Source organism: Castanea sativa, chromosome 5 (assembly GCF_040712315.1).
Source record: "Castanea sativa cultivar Marrone di Chiusa Pesio chromosome 5, ASM4071231v1".
In the NCBI taxonomy this organism is placed as follows: Eukaryota; Viridiplantae; Streptophyta; class Magnoliopsida; order Fagales; family Fagaceae; genus Castanea; species Castanea sativa.
Window position 1 is genome coordinate 28,967,233 of NC_134017.1, and position 24,171 is coordinate 28,991,403.

The following is a 24,171-nucleotide window of genomic DNA, read 5'->3' on the forward strand; positions in this document are numbered from 1 at the left end:
TGGGCTAGCCTTTTGGGCCTTTCTAATTGAGCTTTAGTGTGTGGCTCAGAGTGGAACCAAAAGGGATCAAAAAAACACTAGCTCTAATGGGCCTTGGGCTTTTCTGTCAACTCTTGACGAGTCCAAAGTTACCATTAACTATATTTAATACCACTATATAAATACGATTGTACTCTAAGCCTTATTTATAAATTATATCTCAATACTTTATTATACATTCAACCCTTCATAAAATATTCGTAGTAATACAAATTCTATAATGTAGACTGACACTTTGTAAATTATTACATCTTAATCCTTAAGTACCTTATTTAATCCTTTATGTTATTCATCATATATTTATGAAATCCAATTTCACAAATATATATACTTTAATAACTCCTTACAAAAGTGATTAGGCCTAATACTCTAAATAACCTAACCAATTAAACTTATCTCAAAAGAATATTTTGTATCTCCGTTAAAGACTATGAATTCCATCTTGAGAATATATGTTTCATCAATACTAAATGTGGCTACCCAACATACTAAGGTTTTGATCGTGCCTTTAGATCTCACTCTTGATATTCAAAGCAACATACATTTCATGATCAGGTCTATTATCTTCTCAGGATTAAGAGTTCATGTAAATAGAAGTCGTGAGATTTATTATTCATTTGATAGTCATTAGGAGAATAATAAATCTCACAACAGTCCAGTTCAATATGTCTTAACTCTTAAAACATATCAACATACCAATTAGAAGTCTCCACTTCCATGATCAAGACAAATCCTCTTAGTTGATATGTTATAGTCTTCGCAGATGAAATTCCCAATTTCATCACCAACTATGAACTATAATTCTGAGTTTACAAAGAACTTGTGATTTATATCTTCAGTGACTTTTCACATAAATCACATACTATGCATCTCATGGACTATATGATAATGTCCAATATTCATGTTACCATTATTTTAGATTATAATAAAACAACTTTATTAATTACAACATTAAGTCATACATAATGTCATACATAGTATCATAAAATAGGATTTAAGGGCACACATCCTAACAATCGGACCTTCAGATTGAAATTTATCATCAAATCAAGTTCTAATGGCTGAGATGCATTATCACAAATTGAGTCCGACTATATGTGATTATGAAGAATTGATTCCAATTGGTTATAATTATAATTAATTTGAGATTAATAATGTGTCATAAATTGATTGGTTAGGACTACATTTTATGATAAGGTTGCACATACCTAATTAATTAAATAGTTAAACAATAATTATTCAATGAGTAATTTGTGCAATTATCTTTTAATTAGGGTAAATTTGGAACTAATTAAGTCTGAAATGGGAGTGATTGGAGCCTATTAATGTTAATTGGAAACTAATTTTGGGACCTATTAATGTTAATTGTGCTGAAATTGTTTTCTAACAAATGACCTATGTTCACCATTTCGTTGATATCTCTCAGAATATTTTGAATCTGTGAATGAGATTAATTTTCCCAGAAATTAGACATCTACGGCTTCAATTTAAGCACAAGAACGAGAGTAAGATATGATTTTTTGAAATTGACTCTACAAGCTGTTATAGTTGCTACGGGAAAACTGAATTTTGCTTGCTCCTCAGTCCCACCATTCTCTACATTTAATGCACCTGATTTCCCCAAAGGATAAAATAAGGTCTAGGTTCATGATTCTTTGTCAACCATCATTAAATGATCTTCCATTCATATTTTCTCTACCACTACTATATAACCCCCCTCCCCTCTCCTCCATTCCAAGACACATACAAAAAACCCCCTCTCTTCTTCTCTCTTGAGTTCTAGTGAAGTTGAGTAGTCTTGTCATATCTTGGTCTTCCTAAAACTCAAGATATTGAGTGAGACTCACTTTTCCTCTTCTAGCTCTTCTTTTCCTCTACCCTTAGGACCTCCACCAAGAATCTCTTCTTCCACCATATGGATCTTGCATGAAGGTATAATCCATTTTCCTAACTAGTTTTTTATGTTTCCATTATGAGAATTTAAGATTAAAGTATGATAGTAATTATTTAAATTCCCTTGAATATGTTTGAATGTTCTTTTGTGTTCTTCACATGTTCTTGGTTGCTCATCACATGTTCATGCATAACACTAGTTTTAATAAAATGAGGAATTTTTCAATTATGGTTTTCTTCTTTATTCCAACAATTAAATAAGTGGCGACTCCATTGTAAAACTCTTAATCTAAAGGGGAAAATATAATCAGTCGAACCTCCATTTTGAGAGGCAATAACATGACTCCACACATTCATGTAAGTTTGGCCTAACACTTAAAAACGAGCTGGGGGCGTAGTCTCTCACAAAATTCACCTTGGATTATTTTAAAATCTAACTATATTAGACAAAAAACTTAATTTTTAATACACAATTTTGTTTGATAAAATCACTGATCAATCTTTTGTTTTGTTCTAGCATTCTTATTTTACGTTGCCAATTAAATTGTGAATGGTAGTTTCGTACGCATCTCAAAACTCTAAAAAGTTTTTTTTTTTGTTTAATGGGTTTAGATTTGATTCATTTTTGTTTTGGGTTTTTGGGTTTTCTATCAAAATCTTTGTTTCCTCAATTTTAGATATTTGCTTTTTTTGGGGGCTTTTGGGTTTTCTATCAAAATGTTTTGTTTCCTCAATTCTAGATATTTGCTTTTTTTCTTTTTAAGATTACAAAAATCACTAAATCATTGATTGAAATCATTAGGTATTTCCATTTCTAACATTTATTTTCCTTCTTCAATCTTATTTTAGGATTTTCCTGCCAGAATAGCATGCACTAGATAGAGTCCGTAAGGCATACAGAGACAAGCTGAATACCGTAATCGGTAGAGTTTTTTTTTTTTTTTCCTTTTGCGTTTTCAAATCGAGGGACTGAATATGATTTAGGTTTGAATGTCTTGGTTGGATTGGTTTAGATTTAGTTATAGTTAGATTTGGTTTTGAGTTAGGCTTCCATTAGCATGCCTCTGATAGATAATTTGGACGGTTGTTTATTTTTTACATTTTAAATTATTTTTGCGTTAGTTCTGGCTTGAATTAGATTGGTTTGGTTTTGAGTGATCATTTACCAAATTCATTGTATTTGTTTCTCAAGGAAAAAAAAATTGTCGCCTATAATTCCATCTTCTCCCACTTTTCTGCTCCTTCCCTGTAACAAGAAAGGTTCCATTCTTAATTTCATCTTCGCCTACAAAAGGAATTACTTAATCAAGGTTAAAGGTTGTCGATTTTATCTTGGTTAGATTTTTTTTTTTTTTGGCTGATTTTTGTTAGATTTGTATTTTTTTCTGTTTTCCCCTTAAATTTGAATTGATTTATGTTTTGTTGATTATTGTATTTTGGTTAGACTTGGTTTTTTTTTTTTTTTTTGCAGTTTTTTTGTTAGATTTTTTTTTCGTCTGCCTCTACATTTTGAAATTATTTTCTTGCATTAAAAAAGCTTCAAAATTATGCACATTTTAGGTCCAAGAATTAATTCAATTTTCACTATTTTTGGTAGGGCTGTCTAGAGTACCCGAAGACCCACTGAAACCGATCAGCCTGACCGAAACCGACCCGTCACAGCCGAACTAACACCTCTGATGGGTTGATGATAGGTCTCAATCTTCAGACCCGACTCCGGCGGGTCAAGTGGCAGGTTTCGTCCTCAAAAACCTGATCTACCCAACCCTCCTGACAAAACGTCAAAAAGAAGGCCGAAATCCAGGACGTTTGGGCTTCTCAACTCTGATCTAGCCACGTTTGGCCTTCCTTTACTCAGATCCACTTAAATCCGGTGAATCTAGCCCAAATCTACTCAAACTCAAACAAACTCCGGTAAGCACGACTCTAACTCAGTCAAATCTCATTAGATCTCGGCCAAATCTCGGCCAGATTTCCATAGATACGAAGGAATATCAGCCAAATCTCGTTAGATCCGGTCAGATCTGACGAGATTCGGCCAAATTTCGACCAAAATTTGGCAAAATCACAAAACCTGAAACCTGATACGACCCGACCCGGTTGATCTGAAACTTCCCATGCGTCAGTTGCGGGTTGAAATCTTCCCCACCCAAGAAGGTCAAAACAAGTCTGAGTTGGGCACAAACCCAACCCAGCCCGACCTGTGGGCACCCCTAGTTTCTAGATTTCCTTTTTTTTTTTTTTTTTTGCCACCTTTGAAACAAAATCTTTCTAGATCAGCATTCATACAAGTAGGTTTATGGTTGGTCACTTTAAACTCAATGCTTTATAAAAGTTCACACTTTTGAAACTTTTGATTAGATAACTAAAGGAATATGAATGCTACTTAAATAAAACACACTTTGTTTACATTAAACTTTAGGTAGATGGTATGCTATAGCTCCATACGAGAAATTCATAGATGATTATGTGGATTAAAAAAAATAATTGTTTAAGTTTGTTGAAATAAAACATTATTATTAGCAACGTGATGTGTTATACCATGTTGGCTCTGATACCATGTTAAATAGCATTATTATTAGCAACGCAATATGTTATATCATGTTGCGTATGCTAGAATGGATGCAGAAGGGGAAGCATAGAATAGGAATACTAAGAACACGAGGGTTACGTGGTTCAGCCTTGTTGGCCTACATCCAAGGAGGAATCCCTTAAGGGTTACATCTTTATTGTATAAGAGTGTAGTACAATAACCTGTGTTACAATGAACCCTAACATGAGTATATATAAGCGACTAAACCCTAGACTACTAATACAAGCAGGAGTGGGCTTGGGCCTATTAAATTGGGCTCATATGTCTAATATATCTCTAACAAAGTTGTTAGTGTTATCCCTTGAATCCTCTGTATAATTGATACCTGCCTTCGTAATTAATATTTAGGATATAACAGTCCTACAACTCTTTGGTAACAAAGGCATTCTTTCTGTTTGGAGAAAAGTGAAGTCCTTTTGGTATTTGTAGCATTGTGTTGTGGTTATATGTTTAATATTCAATTGTAGAAGACCTAAAATAACATTTTGCAGCTGAAGATGCTATTACTTTACAATCTGATTAAGAATATAGTAATGAAAACAATTACCACCGGTTATTGACGACATTACAAAACTTGAGTAGACTTTGCCCTTCCTGTTTTTAGCAAAAAATCCTGCCTCTCAATCTTCAATTATATCAAAATCATCTATGTTATGACTTATAAGTCAGTATCTGTTTCTACTTTATTTCCTGAGGAAAATAAAAACAGGAATTTCTTTTATTAATTTGATTAATGTATATATCTTCATCAATATTCTTAATGTGACTCACTTATCAAAGACAAAAATTTTAAGGCTTTTTAAAACAAAATAAATTCATGCCTGGTCATCATTTGCTTCTGAACTCTAATTTCAGTGTAGGTGTGACAAAGAATGAAGGGTATTATTCATTTGATGGACAATTTCTATTTGGAATCATTAGATAAATTTGTCATTTGTAAATTTCATAAATTAGTTTAGTTGCTGTAATTTTTTTTTTCATTTATGCTAATTTCCTTATTTTGTGTTATACATTTTTATTCTTAGCTTTTCTAATTTTGCCTAATGGAACCACAAAATTATAAGATTTGGGGAGAAATAAAAAGAAGTAGCTTCTTCTTCTTTTGGAATTTTTAATTAAGTTTTTTAGTCTTTGTTGAGTATTATGTAGGTATGAGAGCTGCCTATGGGAATGTGTAGAATGTCATTGATGGGTGTGATGAGGCTTGAGTTGAAAGTATTCAATCTAACACAAGAGCATACTAGAGCAAGATGACAAGACAAGATGGTGTTGAACAACCTTGAGAAAACATGTAAGAATCTGCAACTTATTAATATTTTATGTAAAATCAATTTTTGACAGGTTTAAAAAACTGTACCAATTACAAAGAATAAAAATTTTATCTGGTGTAAAATCAGTATTTTTCATGAACACTATTTTCCAGTTAAATACCTACTTGACTCTTTTTTTGTTCTTGATTTAGTTTTGGTAGGTTTGATCCTTTAGTAATTTCAGATTTTGTTTGTTTATTTCTCTGGTGCAATTTAATCAATGGTTATTTTTGTGTGCAAAAGAATCATCTTCTGTAAGTAGATTGATTGTATTTATGATGCTATATAGCTATTTGTTATTTTTTTGGAACCTGTTTTGTGGTGGTTGCATTTTGGAATTGGTTAACTGAATCTTATTTACTAAGATAATGTCAGTGGTGCCTTTTCTCTGCATGTTATTTGGTCTTTGCATTATGTAGGAGGCATGTCTTTATAAAAAAGAAGCTAGATTACTTATGAAACCAATGCTTTCTCAACCTCCTAATTTTTCACAAAGTATATCAATGTCACATGAAAATTATAAGCACTGCAACATTGCTATTTTTTTTTCCCTTGATGATCAAAACTAAAGTGCAAATCCAGTGTGTAACAAAGAGGAAAAATTAGAAGAACTAACCTGGATTTTGCTTTCAGTTGTTTAAAGTGGGTGTGTAGTGTGATCCTTAATAGCCAAGTAATCTTTCTAAGCCTTTTGTTATTTCGGCTATTGAATAATTAACATTCTATTGTAGGTTTAGACAAATGGCTATCTACTTAAGTTGGTTTCAAAATTTCAGAAAACAATGATCTTATCTGCATTTGCATCCCTTAATGATCATGTGAAATAAAAAGCAATTTGGAATTTCTAAACAAGCATAGAGAGATCACAGTGGTCAAGATTGAACTTGCATTATGTAATCTTTTCTAGGTTTAAGAATAATTTTGACATTGGCTAAAGATATTTTTAATATGTTTAGCAGATGAAGAAATTATGAGATTAAACGCAATGTTCAAAAGCATAGTTGTTGACAACTTTGGACCTACAAGATTTAGAATGAAGCATGAAGTCATTAAGCAAGATTGTTGCGGCACATAGGAAAAAACACCCCTTAAAATTTTAGCGCGTGTCCAATTTAAAAGTTCCAAAATACCGCAGGTTGCACTATTTGAGGGCTTTCAAATTTATCCATTTATTGTGCACACAATTTAAAGCTAAAAAATTGTTAAATTGAAAGAGACCGAGAGCGAGTCTAATGCCTTTTCTGTTCTAACATATGACAAACAATATTCCAAAGTTATTATATGAAGACCAAAAGAAAATTACAGTTGTATGGTTGTTTGTAATTTTGTTTAGCAAGTCAATGTAGTTAAGTTTTGTTATAGGTGATCTGCATGCTATTATATGACATTTTTTGTTTTATTTTTTCGGGTCTGAGAAAATAGTGTTATAACTTACAAGTTAATATATTGGAAACAAAATTTAGAGTTATGAACTTCAATGGAAGTTTTAAGACCTAATGTAAAAGTTTTTGTGAACATGTGCAGAGAGAGAAGCCTGTAACTACCATATAAGAACAATGGCTGAAGAGTTACAAAAAGGTTATTGTTTTGTTTTGCTTTTTGTTTTTGATTTTTTCTATCAAATTTTTATTGCCTCTCACCCTATCTACATAGTTACCAGGGTTAGGTACTTTAAACTTTTGTTTTAATGGTAGACAATTGCAGACAATGTATTTTGTTGTTGTAGCTGTGGGGGGTAAAAATGCTTAAATGCACATTTGGGCCTTGGGCCTGGTTAGTTGGTATAAATCTGTTCAATCAAGGTCTTCGAGGCCCACAGGCCAATCCGCGCTACAAGAGGCAGCGGAGTTGTCCGAGGAGGAGCATCTCCTCGGACGAGCCCAGTAAAGGCCATGGGACGTGCTAAAGGGTTTAGAGACAAAATTCTGGAGGATCTGTTGGGTAAAGGCGTGGTTCAAGCACTCGTTAGAAGGAGGAACGTGTGAGAAATATTTGAGGAAAAAACTACTACCACCGCATTAAAGGCGCTGCATCTACCTCTCTGGCCGCATTAATGGAGAAATGACCTCTGAACAATAATATTCAGCCTTCCAGCTATTATTTGAAAACTTTAAGAACGTGGTGGATGGGACAAGTATCTAGAAGGAAAATCTGTGTAACACGTGGATGAAATAGGGAAGAAAAAGAAGGTTATAAGAAGATGAGAGATGAAAGAATGGGGGGATCTCTTTTGGAAACTAAAAATTGTAATCTTTTGCTTAGAGAAAGAAAGGTTATACAAGTGGTCATCGACTTACGTCCGAGGAGAGTTTTTTATCATATTCATCTATTATTTGCATAGATTGCGGCTTTCTAGCCTGTTTATCAGTTCCCCAATATCCCTAACCTAGGTTTCAAACCCTAACCTAGGTCCTCGGCTTTCTATTATTTGGATAGTTTTTGTTTTAGGTATATAAGTAGAGAGAATATTTGGTAAGCCATGAAAAGCCACATTCTACCGTGGTTTAATTTTAAATTATCTATAAGACACATATATACACACTTACCCACTGTAGACACTCGATTTGCACCCATAATTTAATCAAGGAAGATGACTAGAATGACCATCTATGTCCCCTAAAAATCATGATTGTATTACATGCATCAATTTATTCTTGCATTACATGCATCAATTTATTCATTGCATATCATATAAATAATCTTGAGGTTCTAACGGTCGCAATGGTGTGTTCGGTTTCTAAATCGAAACATTAGATCGAAAGATATCATGTGATCAAGTTTGCACAGTTAACATGCATTGTATCTATGAAGAGTCAACCATGCACAACTAATTTAAATTAACTCTGATTGGTTAAACAATTAAAATTAAGTAAATAATTTTGTGATTGGTTGATAATTAGTGTTTAAAATAGGATTGCATGCATAGGAATAAAATGGATGATTGGATCACAATAAAATTGTGGATAATTTGAATTTTATCAAGATTTATTTTAAAGAATTTATCTACAAGATAATTGTTCCTAAAAATTTTAAATTATCCAGAAAAAAGATTTAAAAAAATTATAGATTAAGGGTGAAAACATGTCTAGGTACAAGGATTGGATCAAAAAAACCCTAGAAAGAAAGTCCAAAATGCACCCAAACACAAAAGTGTGTTCGGCATCCAAGAGCACCATTCGGCACTTTAAAAGTGCCGAATTGGCTCCTTTTGGGCTTTGGCCCAACTCCTTTTGGGTGATGATAAGGCACACACTTTTCAATCTTTTCGCAAAAAGGATGAGTCCCGATTCGCATTCTACACATCGGAGCTATTTTTTAGAGTTTTCTAGCCTCTATAAATAGAGACTGGATCTCATAATTTAGAAACTTTTTTTTTTGGTGCTCTGAGAGGCATACATTTTTAGACTCTCCAAGTGCTTATATTTGCTGATCCTTTTTGATATTTGATGCCAAAATTAGGATTTTTAGGTTTCAAAGATAATTGAATAAATTTCTTTGAACCCTAAAACATCCTTTCAAGAACAAGAAGTGCTCATGCAAGAGGTTGTTTTCAATCACCCTATTCCTTTTCTTTATGTCTTTCTCTAATGATGATGCATTTTTTTTATCAATAACACGAATTATTAATCATTGTTTTGTTAAAGCATGATCTTTTTTTATATATAATTGTTGTGATCTCTTTCTTAATTTCAATAATCTGCATATAACTAATTTTGTTTCTTAAAATAAAAACAGACGTACATCTTTCTTAGATGCAGATCTAAATTTTTCTTAATAAAAAATGGATCTGCATCTTTCATAGATGTAGATCTGAATTTCTTCTCAGTCAAAACGGATCTGCATCTTTATTAGATGTAGATCTGAATTTTTCTTAAATCAAAAACAGATTTGCATCTTGATTAGATGTAGATCTGAATTTTTTTTTTCTTTAATATATGCAGATTTTGAAACAATGAAAAAGATTTTGCACAATTTTATTCATGATTGTTTGTTTTATTTAGTTCATGTAGCATAAATTTATGTAATGAGTGAAATTCTCTTCAAAAAAAAAAATATTTTCCATATTTTTGAACGTATAAAAAAAGATTTAATTTTTCTATTATCAAAAGCCATTTTTTTTATCATCACAAAATAGATCTAATCTTTTACCAAGTTAAAACCATTTTTTTATTTTCAAAAACAGATCTAATTTTTCTAAACTAAAAACCAAATTTTTTATCACCAGAACAAATCTGAATTTTCTCTCCAAAAACCATTTTTCTTATTATTACAAAACAGATCTGGCATTTTTGACAAACCAAAATCAATTTTTTTTTTCACTAAAACATATTTGAATTTTTTTAAAACTAAGAAGAGGATGAATCCATGGATAAATTTGTGTGATTTAGTTTTGTGTATATACAAATGTCATTCATAGGATGCATAACGGGTATATTGGTCACAAGAGTTTAGAAGACCAGACTCTGTCTAGGCGGAATGGGTGCCTAACACCTTACCATTCCGTAACCTAGTCTCCAGATTTTGGTCTTTGGATAAGTAGATCTAAGCCTTGTCTTTGTTTTATTTTGGGTAGAATGTAACTAGGACAAAAAGCTATGTAATTATTTGGTAGTTTGTAACTAGGACCCAAAGCTATGTAATTTTCGATTCTTCAAACATGTATTTTTTTATTCAATTAATGAGAAGGATGCTATTCAATTATGTATTTAGTTTTTTCTTATTTTTTGTATAAAAAATAAGTGACGACTCCACACCACTTACCCAAAAAGAGAGGTGCCCCAAAAAGCACTCCAAAAATCTCTCTTTTTTGAGAGACACTTTTGGCAAGGTCTCTCACACCCACACTATGTCTTAATATCGCACTATCGATGAGTAGAAGATAGTTAGAGAGTTGGGCATACTTTCATTTCATAGTATGAAATATGTTAACACAACACAAATTAGTTGATTTTTATGGTCCCGTTACTCTTTTGCATTTATTTCTGGTTCCATGATTTTTTTTTTTTTTAAATTAGTCTTATCTTAAGAAGGCTACAAATATGCAGTGAAACTACTAAACTAATTTTTAATATCTCAAAATATATATGTTTCTTTACTCCAATTTAGTTTACTTTTTCTATATAATATATGTACAACATTATCCAAAAGTGTCTTACATAAAATAAAAATATCACAAAATTATCCATACATCGAACAGGCAACTTACTAGTACTAATAAAAGCACATATAACCACAATGAAGCACATGTGCAACACAATAAATTATTAACAAATATTCAATCATATATATTATATTATAGTCAAAGTACAATTAGAATCCAAATTAATTCTCAATTAATTTTTAATTGTTGTTTAATTTTGCCAAGGACATTGTAGCTGAATTGGCACCCCATACACAAAAAGCAAAGATAATCATGTCACCACCTAGATAAGATTACATTATCATCACTAATGTTAAATGTTTCTATGCGTAAGCATGGGTTACAATCTAATTCAGTTAAATTTATATATTACCCATTGTATTTACTTTAGGTAAATAAATATGTAATTAATATTTTTTAAACAAATAAAAAAATCTAAAAGTTCACACAATTTAATTATGAAACATAAATTCACAAATATTTATACCATTGATCATTCATATAATTGTTGTTTATCAAATAAATATATTTTTTAACTAGTGGATATGATTAACATAAAAGAAAATATGGGAGAAGAATAGAAAGTTTAATTGAATCTCATGTAAGATATCTTGATAAATTTGTTGTTAGAAATATAAGATAAGATTAAGATATGGGTGTGTGTGTGTGTAATATTACAAATGAAAGAAAATTAAAAATTAAAAAAATAAATAAAAACACAGGTAGTTGTTCCATAGATGGCCTAGGAGATTGTTTAAGACCATATATGGCCTTATGCAACCTGTACACTTTTCTAGACTCCCCCTGAGCAACAAACCCAGGTGGTTGCTCTATATACACCTATTCCTTCAAATCTCCATTCAAGAAGGCATTTTTAACATCTAACTGAAACAATGGTCAACCCAAATTAACAGCCAATGAGATCAAAATCTAGGCAAAGGAAATTTTAGCAACAGGTGAGAATGTTTCGGCATAGTCGACAGCGTATGTTTGGGCATACCATTTGGCAACCAAGCAAGCCTTCAAACACTCAATAGAACTATCAAGCAAATACTTCACAATATATACCCAAAGATAACCAATAGTATTTTTCCCTAGAGAATGAGAAACTAAAGACCAAGTAGCATTTTCAGAGAGGGCAGACATTTTTACCTCCATAGTAGACTTCCAACCAGAGATAGACATAGCCTCCTGTATAGACTTAGGAACAACAGTAGAATTCAAGGATATGGTAAAAGCATGGAGAGATGAAGACAAATGACCATAAGAGACAAACTGAGAGATGGGATGAGAGGTACAAGAATGCTTACCTTTGTGCAAAGCAATTGGAACTAAGATCAAGAAATACACATTGGTGTCCCTTTTGAGTATGAGAATACCCAAGAAAAACACATTTAATGGATCTAGGATCAAGTTTGTCACCTAAGATATGAACATAGCACACACAACCAAAGATCCTAGGAGGTAGATGAAACAAATGTGCATTAGGAGAGAGCACAATATAAGAGATCTGACCACCTAGAACAATGGAAGACATATGATTAATCAGGTGACAAGCAGTGAGAATAGCATCACTCCAATATGATTTGGGAACATGCATATGAAACATTAAGGCACGTGTGACCTCTAATGAATGACGCATTTTACGTTCAGCAACACCATTTTATTGTGGAGTATAGGGGCAAGAAGATTGGTGAATTATATCATGATCATCGAAAAAATTAAGACATAGATGTATGAAAATATTCACGATCATTATCAAACCAACAAAGATGAAGTGAAGCATTAAATTGAGTCTTTATTTCCATATAAAATAATTTGAAAATTGAGTACAATTCAGACCTTTCTTTCATAAGATAAAGATAGGTAACTCTAGAATAATCATCAACAAAAATGACAAAATATCTAAATCATAACAATAAGGGAGTGTTTATTGGATCCCAAATATTAGAATGAACTAAATGAAAAAGACTACTAACACAACTCTCACACTTAGAGGCAAAAGGCACCCTATGGTGTTTTCCCAATTGACATGCTTCACATTGTAAAGACTCAATTTGACGACACGATAGGACTAATGACTTCAAATTCGGGAGAGATGGATGACCAAAGCGACAATGATGCTGAAGAAGCGAGATAGACAAATGAGAAGACACTAAGCTGGAAGAACCACACCAATCCAGGTACTAAAGTCCACCGGCTTCATGCCCTCTACCAATAATCTTCCATGTTTTAAGACCTAGAAAGATAAAATGAGTGGATAAAAAAATGGCAATGCAATTTAAAAGTTTAGAAAGCTTACTAATGGACAAAAGACTAAAAGGAAAATCAGGAATATATAAGACAGAAGAGAGATAAAGATTAGGATTGAGATTGGCAGTGGCCAAACATAAAACTGTAATGGCTAAGCCAATGTAACATTGGGAAGACCACTAGAGTTCTCAAGGTTAGAGAGCAAGCTTGAGATATCTGTCATATAATCAATAACACCTGAGTCTAGACCCAAGGGTCCTAAGTGGCAAGACAAGCAATGGAAGTACCTTGGTGAGCCAAAGTAGCAGTAGAACCAGACCGAACGGAGTTAGACTGCAAAGACAGGAGGTGATTGTACTCTTCCCCAGGTATAGAGACTACTCTGGATGTTGGTGGAAGTGATTGTGAGGGCGGTTCTTCAACTTGAAAACTCTCTTGATGAGCTAAGGGTTTTCCATACGACTCCCAACAGAATTCTACTATATGATTCTCACCATGACAATAAGTGCACTTACGAAGCCCACGTCCTCTACCATAACCCCCTTGTTCACTACCACAGCCCCTTGGTCACGACCTCTATGACCACCTCTATTACTCCCCATACAAATGGCAAAGGCAAATTGTAACGACCCAAGAAAAAGCACTAGCCACATTTGCGCTATACCTTAAAAGGACTAGTCATAATTGAGGCTCCTTATAGTTGTTAATAAAGCCCAATTCAACCCAGTAAATACCCGATGTGGGACTCATCACGCACCCACACACATCACACAATCAATCAAATTGGGGTATCACAATCTCCCTTACTTAAATCCCTAACGTCCTCGTTAGGGTCCACTTTGTGGGATAGTGTCTCTGAGCCCACACGGGGTTACAGGCCGGCTCTGATACCATATGTAACGACCCAAGGAAAAGCGCTAGCCACATCTGCGCTATACCTTAAAAGGACTAGTCACAATTGAGGCTCCTTGCAGTTGTCAATAAAGCCCAATTCAACTTAGTAAATACCCGATGTGGGACTCATCACGCACCCACACACATCACACAATCAATCAAATTGGGGTATCACAATCTCCCTCACTTAAATCCCTAACATCCTCGTTAGGGTCCACTTTGTGGGATAGTGTCTCTGAGCCCACACGGGGTTACTGGCCGGCTCTGATACCATATGTAACGACCCAAAGAAAAGCGCTAGCCACATCTGCGCTATACCTCAAAAGGACTAGTCACAATTGAGGCTCCTTGAAGTTGTCAATAAAGCCCAATTCAACCCAGTAAATACCCAATGTGGGACTCATCACGCACCCACACACATCACACAATCAATCAAATTTGGGTATCACACAAATTTATCACTAGAACATAGTACATCAGTGTTGGGGGAAGGGGCAATACTAGAGTTAGATAATGTTGCTTGTCTAAGTCTACCAAAAACTTCACTCAATGAAGGGAGGTCAGGACTAGCTAAAATTTGTGACTTCATCGAATTCAAACTTTTAGGTAATCTAGAGAAAAAGCGAGCAACACGCATAAAATCTCGTTGTTTCTTCATTGTTTTAATATCAAAGAAGATGGGCTTTTAAATATTGAGTTCTTCACATACACCCTTGAACTTGTTATAATAGTCTTCCAAAGACAAATCACTCACACTCAAGGAGAAATAATTTTGATGGTCAGAAATTCGCTTCAAATTGTGAACACCAAAGTAAAGTTCCTTGGCCTATTCCAACACTAAACATCAACCAACAAAATTCGAGTCCAACAAATTAACCCAAAGTTGCCTAAACAGAGAATCAGAATGTAGGGAAGAAAAATAATAAAATCAAACCAAATCATTCAATAGCCAAAACCCTATTTCGAAAACTCTGGCAGCAGCGCTAAGGCACAAAAGCAGCAATGCAAGGGTCAGCGAGTGGGCTAGGGTGGGTCACCAGAGTAGGGCAAGTAAAACCGTGCCTCTCTCGCGATCAGGCAACATTGATCTGGTGTCGCAAGACCCAAGAGAGATCACCGGCGCTGGGTAATACCCGATCCTTAGTTGTCGGAGCTAGGGATCAAGTATTATGGTGTTTTTAGAGTGTAGCTTAGGTTCATCAGAGCTATGGGTTGACTATTATGGTGGCCGGCAGTGATAATAGTCGTGGATGGTGGTCATAGTGTTAACGACAATGGCTTGGGTGCTCTGATATCATATTTAATTATTTAAACACACAATTCTAACAAATATATTGAAATAAATGCAATAGAAATATAGTTTTTCAAGACCAAAATTGATAAAAACTATACGGTCGATTTGAAATGTAGTCATATTGTCAATTCACTACAAGAAAACTGGCCTTTTGCGGCGGGTGCGAAAACTGCCGTTATAGATCGCCTATTGCAGCGCTTTTTTGGCCCACCGCTATACATGAGATTTATTGCGGCATACTATTGCGGCGGGCCAGTGACCCGCTGTAATAGACCTACTTTAGTGGCCTGCGACTTAGATATAGCAGGGGGTCATTGACCTGCCGCAATAGACCCTGAAATTGCAGCGGGCCTATTGTGGCGGGTGCAAAAACTGCCGCTATATATTGCCTATTGCGGCGCGTTTTTGGCCCGCCGCTGTACATGAGATCTATTGCGGCGTTTTTTGTGACTGCCGCTATAGGTAAGGCTTTTGAATAAAATCATGTTTTTGTCATTTACAATAACGCATAAAAGATGAGTTTAAAGATCGGATGGTAAATTATATCCGATTAGCATGAAAATTGGCATGCATGTTAAAAACATATAGAAAATGTGATCCAACGGTTGGATTTTCAAAATATGAATTAAATAATAACTTATTGGTTGGTGTAACATTTTTTAGAGTTACATTAAGTGTAACTTGAATCCAATCTTATATTTCTTAATTCAATGTGAATTTTGACAAATCTACCATTAGATTACATTATCTTCATATATTTTTCATGCTTGCAAAATTTCAAGGTGATCAAAGATTAATAATCATCAATCAATTGTTTAAATTCAAGTTTTTCCAGTTTAAAATAACGCATAAAAGATGAGTTTTAAGATCAAATGGTAAATTACATCCAATTGGCATGAAAATTAGCATGCATGTTAAGGACATATAGAAAATGTGATCCAACGATTGGATTTTCAAAATATGAATTTAACAATAACTTATTGGTTGGTGTAACAGTTTTTAGAGTTACATCAAGTGTAACTTGAACCCAACCCTATATTTCTTAATTCAATGTGAATTTTGAAAAATCTACCGTTAGATTACATTATCTTCATATATTTTTCATGCTTGCAAAATTTCAATGTGATCAAAGATTAATAGTCATCAATCAATTGTTTAAATTCAAGTTTTTCTAATTTAAAATAACACATAAAAGATGAGTTCAAAATCAAATGGTAAATTACATCCGATTGGCATGAAAATTGGCATGCATGTTAAGAACATAGAGAAAATGTGATCCAATGGTTAGATTTTCAAAATATGAATTAAACAATAACTTATTGGTTGGTGTAACATTTTTTAGAGTTACATTAAGTGTAACTTGAATCCAATCCTATATTTCTTAATTCAATGTGAATTTTGACAAATCTACCGTTAGATTACATTATCTTCATATATTTTTCATGCTTACAAAATTTCAAGGTGATCAAAGATTAATAGTCAGCAATCAATTGTTTAAATTCAAGTTTTTCTAGTTTAAAATAACGCATAAAAGATGAGTTTTAAGATCAAATGGTAAATTACATCCAATTGGCATGAAAATTGGCATGCATGTTAAGGACATATAGAAAATGTGATCCAACAGTTGGATTTTCAAAATATGAATTCAACAATAACTTATTGGTTGGTGTAATAGTTTTTAGAGTTACATCAAGTGTAACTTGAACCCAACCCTATATTTCTTAATTCAATGTGAATTTTGACAAATCTACCATTAGATTACATTATCTTCATATATTTTTCATGCTTGCAAAATTTCAAGGTGATCAAAGATTAATAGTCATCAATCAATTGTTTAAATTCAAGTATTTCTAGTTTAAAATAACGCATAAAAGATGAGTTTTAAGACCAAATGGTAAATTACATCCGATTGGCATGAAAATTGGCATGCATGTTAAGGACATATAGAAAAAGTGATCCAATAGTTAGATTTTCAAAATATGAATTCAACAATAAATTATTGGTTGGTGTAACAGATTTTAGAGTTACATCAAGTGTAACTTGAACCCCACCCTATATTTCTTAATTCAATGTGAATTTTGACAAATCTACCGTTAGATTACATTATCTTCATACATTTTTCATGCTTAAAAAATTTCAAGGTGATCAAAGATTAATAGCCATGTCATCAATCAATTGTTTAAATTCAAGTTTTTGTAATTTAAAATAACGTATAAAAGATGAGTTCAAAAATCAAATGGTAAATTACATCCGATTGGCATGAAAATTAGCATGCATGTTAAGAACATAGAGAAAATGTGATCCAACGGTTAGATTTTCAAAATATGAATTAAACAATAACTTATTGGTTGGTGTAACATTTTTTAGAGTAACATTAAGTGTAACTTGAATCCAATCCTATATTTCTTAATTCAATGTGAATTTTGACAAACTTACTGTTAGATTACATTATCTTCATATATTTTTCATGCTTGCAAAATTTTAAGGTGATCAAAGATTAATAGTCATCAATCAATTGTTTAAATTCAAGTTTTTCTAGTTTAAAATAACGCATAAAAGATGAGTTTTAAGATCAAATCGTAAATTATATCCAATTGGCATGCAAATTGGCATGCATGTTAAGGACATATAGAAAATGTGATCCAACGGTTGGATTTTCAAAATATGAATTCAACAATAACTTATTGGTTGGTGTAACAGTTTTTAGAGTTACATCAAGTATAACTTGAACCCAACCCTATATTTCTTAATTCAATGTGAATTTTGACAAATGTACCGTTAAATTACATTATCTTCATATATTTTTCATGCTTGCAAAATTTAAAGGTGATCAAAAATTAATAGTCATGTCATCAATCAATTGTTTAAATTAAAGTTTTTGTAGTGAAACCTAAAGTGAGTCATTTATTTTTCTTTTTTCTTTTTCTTTGTATTGAAACCTAAAGTGAGTCATATGTGTATATATATATATATATATATATATATATATATATATATATCTAAAGTAAAATGTTACTTTGTTTTAAAAAAATAGGGTAAAAGATTACTTTGTTTTTATTATCAATTTTATTTTATTTAAAATATTTTTTTTATTTTCATTAATTTACACATGATTCTTAATTAATCAAAAAAATATTAAATATTACTATCTATATTAAATATAAATATAAATATTACTGTAAGGACACAATTCAAGTTCCCAAACCACGACTAGGAGGAAAATGGGCTTGAAAGGCCTTTCTTCACAATGAATTTGTAGAGGATGGGTTTATAATTTAGATTTCAAGGATGGCTTTAGACAATCACAAAAAGAACGGGCTTTGGGCCCAATGGAACAAAACAAAGAATCGTTTGCAAAGAGTAAGATTGAGAATTCCTCCTCGGACTGATTCCGAGGATAATTTCTAATAGTATTTCTCAAGTGTGGATACAAATATTGATTATCATACACTTTTTCTTTCTCAAAAAGCCCCTCCCTTCTTCGTATGCCTTCCCTCCTATTTATACTCCTCCTCTTCTCTTCATCATCTTCCACTTTATGGCCGCGACCCTCATTTTTGGATACTTGTCCCATCCATTCTTCCCTAAAGCCCGCTGGGATTTGGGACCAAGTTCCAAGCTCTATACTCAGGTCCCATCCTTCCATCTATATTGTCAGCGTATCAATTACAGGGTCTTTAATATATGGGCGGTGGTAGCAGCTTTACTTTAGACATTCCACCGCTCTTTCTACTGTCCTCCACGTATACTGTATATCCTCGGCTTAACATTCCGAGGACAAATCTACTCCTCAGACGGTATGGGACACTTAAATACTCCACGATTATTTTGATGTTTTCGGATTTGGGTTTCTAGCCCAAAAGACCTTGTTGGGCCGTCCATTATAAATTACTGGGCCCAATACCCCTACAATTACTATTTATAAGATATTTATGTATTAAATATTAAATATTACTATTTATAAGATATTCATGTATTAAATATTAAATATTATTATTTATAAGATATTTATGTATTAAATATTAAATATTACTATTTATAAAAGATTTATGTATAAAATAATTATTTATAAAACTTAAATATTACTACCGTTAAATATTATTTATTTATAAAATGATTGGTGTACGTCGTTTGATTACAATGCCTTTTGTTTGTTTTATAAACTGTTTTAATTTTTTGGATAAGACTAATGTAATTAAAAGGTGGATTGTCGTGAAATTTTTGAAGTTTAATTTTCAGCTATTTCATTAGTTGACTAATATATATATATATATATATATATATATATATAGAGAGAGAGAGAGAGAGAGAGAGAGAGAGAGAGAGAGAGAGAGAGAGAGAGAGAGTTGTGTTAGAGTCTGTAGCTTAGTGGTATAGTGTGAGTGCAACAGCTAAGTGCTCTATTGTTTGAGCCTTTGCGTAAGCGTATTTGCGTTTTTTAATTTTTCAAACCATTAAAACCCTAGCATATTTATAACTCCAGCCGCCCCTCCTACCTTTTTTTTTTTTTTTTCCTCTCTCTCTTTTCACCTTTTTTTCTCTCTTTCACCAATCTCGAGCTCAAAGAGGGAGAGAGAGAGAGAGAGAGAGGATTTAGATCAGGTGCAATACCTAGGGTATTGCATCTGGTGCAATTGTAATCAAGGGCTGAGATTGAAAGTTAAAAAAATAACTTTCAATCTCAACCATTAAATAAAATATATTAAAAGAGAGTTAAAAAGTCAAAGTTTAAAAGTAAAAAAAGTAAAAAAAATTGTGAGAGGAAATGGGTGAATTGCACCAGGTGCAATACCCTAGGTATTGCACCTGATCCAAATCCGAGAAAGAGAATGACGGCGAGCGAGCACACCGCCGCTGCCTTCGAGTGAATCAAATCCCATACATCTTATCATTGTCCGAATTTCTCCTCCTCTTTCTGGGCTAATTTTTTTCAAAATTTTGATTTTTGTTGTCTTTATGTGTGTTAATTTTTTTATTGTTACGATAATTACAACTAAGCCGCCACCATTGCCGTCTCCTTTGCGATTTTCAAAGTTCTTTCGGGTGAGATATTTCAATTTCACTTCTTGGGTTTTTTTTTTTAAAATATTCATATGACAGCTATTTAATTATTATTATCAAAACCTTTTGGGGATGCCTTTATTATGTGATTGTGATTTGTGATATTTCTGCATCTGGGTGTTTGCCTTTGCTTGTTGGCTGTTATTATTTGAGCTTATTATTTCTGCATAATTACTGTCCATATTGCATTTGCTTTATCTAATAATGATTTGATCTCATTCTTTATAAATGGAATCGAATTCTCTAGCTTAGATCGTGTTTGTTTGATCGAAAAAATTTGATCTCATTCTTTATAATGATTTGATCTCATTCTTTATAATTACTGTCCATATTGCATTTGCTTTATCTAAGAGTTGCTTTCTTTTTCCCCTTAATTTATTTATTAATTTATGTGTGGGATTTTTAGGAATCACGGTTTTTGTTGGATTTTTAGGTGTTTTTTGAATGTTGAAATTGTTGTCTCTGAGTTTCTCGGCTGTTTTATGTTTGCCTAATTCGTATGCTCAAGTCAAGAGCTTTGTAGCTCAACCCAACCCATTTATTGAATTATCAAAATATTAAGGTTATGGTGTTTGTTCCCAAGAGATTTGTAGCTCAACCCATCTATGGAATTATTAAAAAAAGCGAAGGTTTTGGCGTTTGTTTGTGACTTGTGTGGCATTGTCAACTGATTATGCTGTTGATTTGTCTTTGGTGGCAACACAAAGGTGTATGTGTGTGTTTTATGTAACTTACTTACCAATAGAAAAGAATAATAAAAAACTTGCTGTTTGTTTCAAGTTTATGTTGATTGATTGTAACTTGGATCAAAATAGAATTCTAATACATATGAGTTTGCTGCAGTTCAAAGAGCTTGCCCAGGCGTATGAGGTACTGAGTGACCCTGAGAAACGTGAGATCTATGACCAATATGGTGAAGATGCGCTTAAGGAGGGAATGGGCGGTGGCCATGACCCATTTGATATCTTCTCATCTTTCTTTGGTGGGAGTCCATTTGGAGGTGAGAATTATGAATCAACTATTTGACTTGTATATTTTGGAAGGCTCTTGAGATTGATATGACACAACAGTTGGTTTGATTCGTGTGAAGAGTCATGTGGTGATTTTAATTAATGTCTTGTGGATGACATGAACAGGTGATGGTAGCAGCAGAGGACGAAGGCAGCGACGGGGAGAAGATGTGGTCCACCCATTGAAGGTTACTTTGGAAGACCTTTACCTTGGAACAGCTAAGAAGCTTTCACTTTCTCGAAATGTGATCTATTAAAGTGCAATGGGTGAGTGTTTTGGTACTTTATTTTATTAGTCTTCACATAATTTTACGTGTTTAGTGTAGTGTAATGGTCGATGCAAATGTGGATGGTTAATGTTTTTGTTCGATTACAGCAAAGGGTCAAAGTCAGGAGCTTCAATGAAGTGTGCTGGCTGTCAAGGAACGGGTATGAAGGTCTCAATTAGGCACCTTGTCCCCTCTATGATTCAGCAAATGCAGCATGCTTGCAATGAGTGCAAGGGTACTGGAGAGACTATCAGTGATAAAGACCGCTGCCCACAATGCAAAGGGGAGAAGGTTGTACAGGAAAAGAAGGTGTTGGAAGTCATTGTGGAGAAGGGCATGCAGAATGGGCAAAAGATTACATTCCCTGGTGAAGCAGATGAAGCGGTATGCTATCATAGTTAGCTTATAGTCATTGATTAATTTGACTTTGCTTCGGGTAGGGAATTAATTGTTTGATGGTTGTGTTTTGTAGCCTGACACTATCACTACGGAATAGCTCGGTAACTAAATGCTCTCTCGAAAAATCGAAGACGCCGTCAATGCCGCCGTTAGGGCCAAAACCGGCGATCCCGTCATCTTCATCATAATCCCCTCTCTCACTCTGTGTTTCTTTCGACCCTGTTTGGTTCCCGAGAAAATGCAGGAAAAAAACGAATAATATGAATTCTTTCTGGCTTAATTTAGTTGAGATCTTCATTTCTGGTCAAAGTTTTATTGTGAATGATTCTGTTATGTAGTTTATGTGATTTTTTTACATTGTGGTTGTGAATCAACAGTCTCATCATATGAGGAAATCGGTTCCTTCGGTGATCACGAAGATTAAAGCGAGGCAGATCCTCGATAGCAGAGGAATTCCTACCGTTGAAGTCGATTTGTTCACCAACAAAGGCATGTTCCGAGCCTCTGTTCCAAGCGGCGATACTACTGGAATGTAAGCTTTTTTTATTCTTTTCAAATTATCTTGTTTGGTTGCTCACAAAATTTTGATTAATTTGATATATGCATTGAAAGAAAAAAGAAATCTACTAGTTTAGCATCGATGAATTTCACAATCTCTTATCCTAGTATTGTTTTCGGATCATGATATACCAATACCACTTTGTGTGGACTATGTCATTCAATGATACATATTTTCTATGGACACTGTTCCTAGTTGTTCTCTTGATGGCCTCTATGGCTGTACTTACATTTGAACTTAGTGTGATGTAATTGTATTATTTGTATCAATATGGCTCAATCATGCCTTTAGAGGCTAGCAATTCGAAATGCTTCTTCGACTTCTTTTAGAAATTTTCCGAATTAAATAGAAATGGTTCGAAGCAAGTCTTTTTGTAGTATTTTGGAAACCCCAATGACTCAAATGATATGAACGTGTACACAACCCCAAACATCTTATCCACACTCTCCTCAACCTTAATCTAGGGTTTTTTTTTATGCTTTGTATGGACAATTTAGTTGTAGTTTAGCTAATGAAAATTGCCAATTGGATTTGAATTGTGAGAGAAACCTTAGCAAAATCTAGTCAAACTTTAGCTTTGAATTTGTTTTTGTTTTTTGCGTTTTTAAAATTTGTGAGAAAACTGAAAATGAAATCATTAATTGGTACATTTGTGAGCCCATTTGTGCTTTTAAGTTTTGTACAATTCAAATTAATACAATAAGAAACTTAGAAATATTTATTATTTTTGTCCTCTTGGATAGGTAACATAAAAATTAAATTGATAGAATGGGATAGGATAGGATAAACTTTAAAAAAAAATGCCAAATTGCCATTTTATAAAAGCTTGGACATGTCACTAAGAAATTGAAATGTTGTGCCATTCAATGTATTGGCCATTGTTGTGGGTTACCATACATGTCCTAAGGAGCTTCTTTTTTTTTCCCTTACAGATATCTTGGTTACTTAAGAAAGAAATAATCAAGAAATGTATAGAAAAATAAAAATATTAAGAGAAACCCAAAGAAAAAATGACAGAGATATCTGGGAAAAAAAGTGAGGCGGCATAGAGAGGGGGGTTAGGCAAAAATGGAGATTGGGGGGTGGGGAGGAGGAGTACACAAGACCATCTTTGAGGGACTTTTTTCCCCCCTCCTTGGATGACTTATCTTGACTCTTTGATTGCTTTTCCGTGGTCACTTAAAATGTTTTCAAGGTGACTAATACTGTCAAGCACCCCAAACGCATGAAAGTGGAACATTTTGTTCAAAAGGTTTATGCTGAAACAAACAAGCCCTATAAGTGGAGGGTTCCTGAGGCTGACTTGGGATTAAGATTTGTGTATAGTGTTATCATGCTTCATCCATTGCCAAGAGCAAATGCATCTAAATACGTGCTTAGTACTATAATTTATTAATTATTTTTTGATCTAGTTGCTCAAAGTGATGATGGAACTGAATGCTACTAAATGGCACACA

At 33.4% G+C, this 24,171-nt stretch overlaps 1 pseudogene; it reads left to right on the top strand.

The window, feature by feature from the left end:
* Positions 1-22,252, top strand: part of LOC142635033 (dnaJ protein homolog ANJ1-like) — a 57,897-nt pseudogene extending 35,645 nt beyond the window's left edge.
* Positions 22,253-24,171: the final 1,919 nt, after the last annotated feature.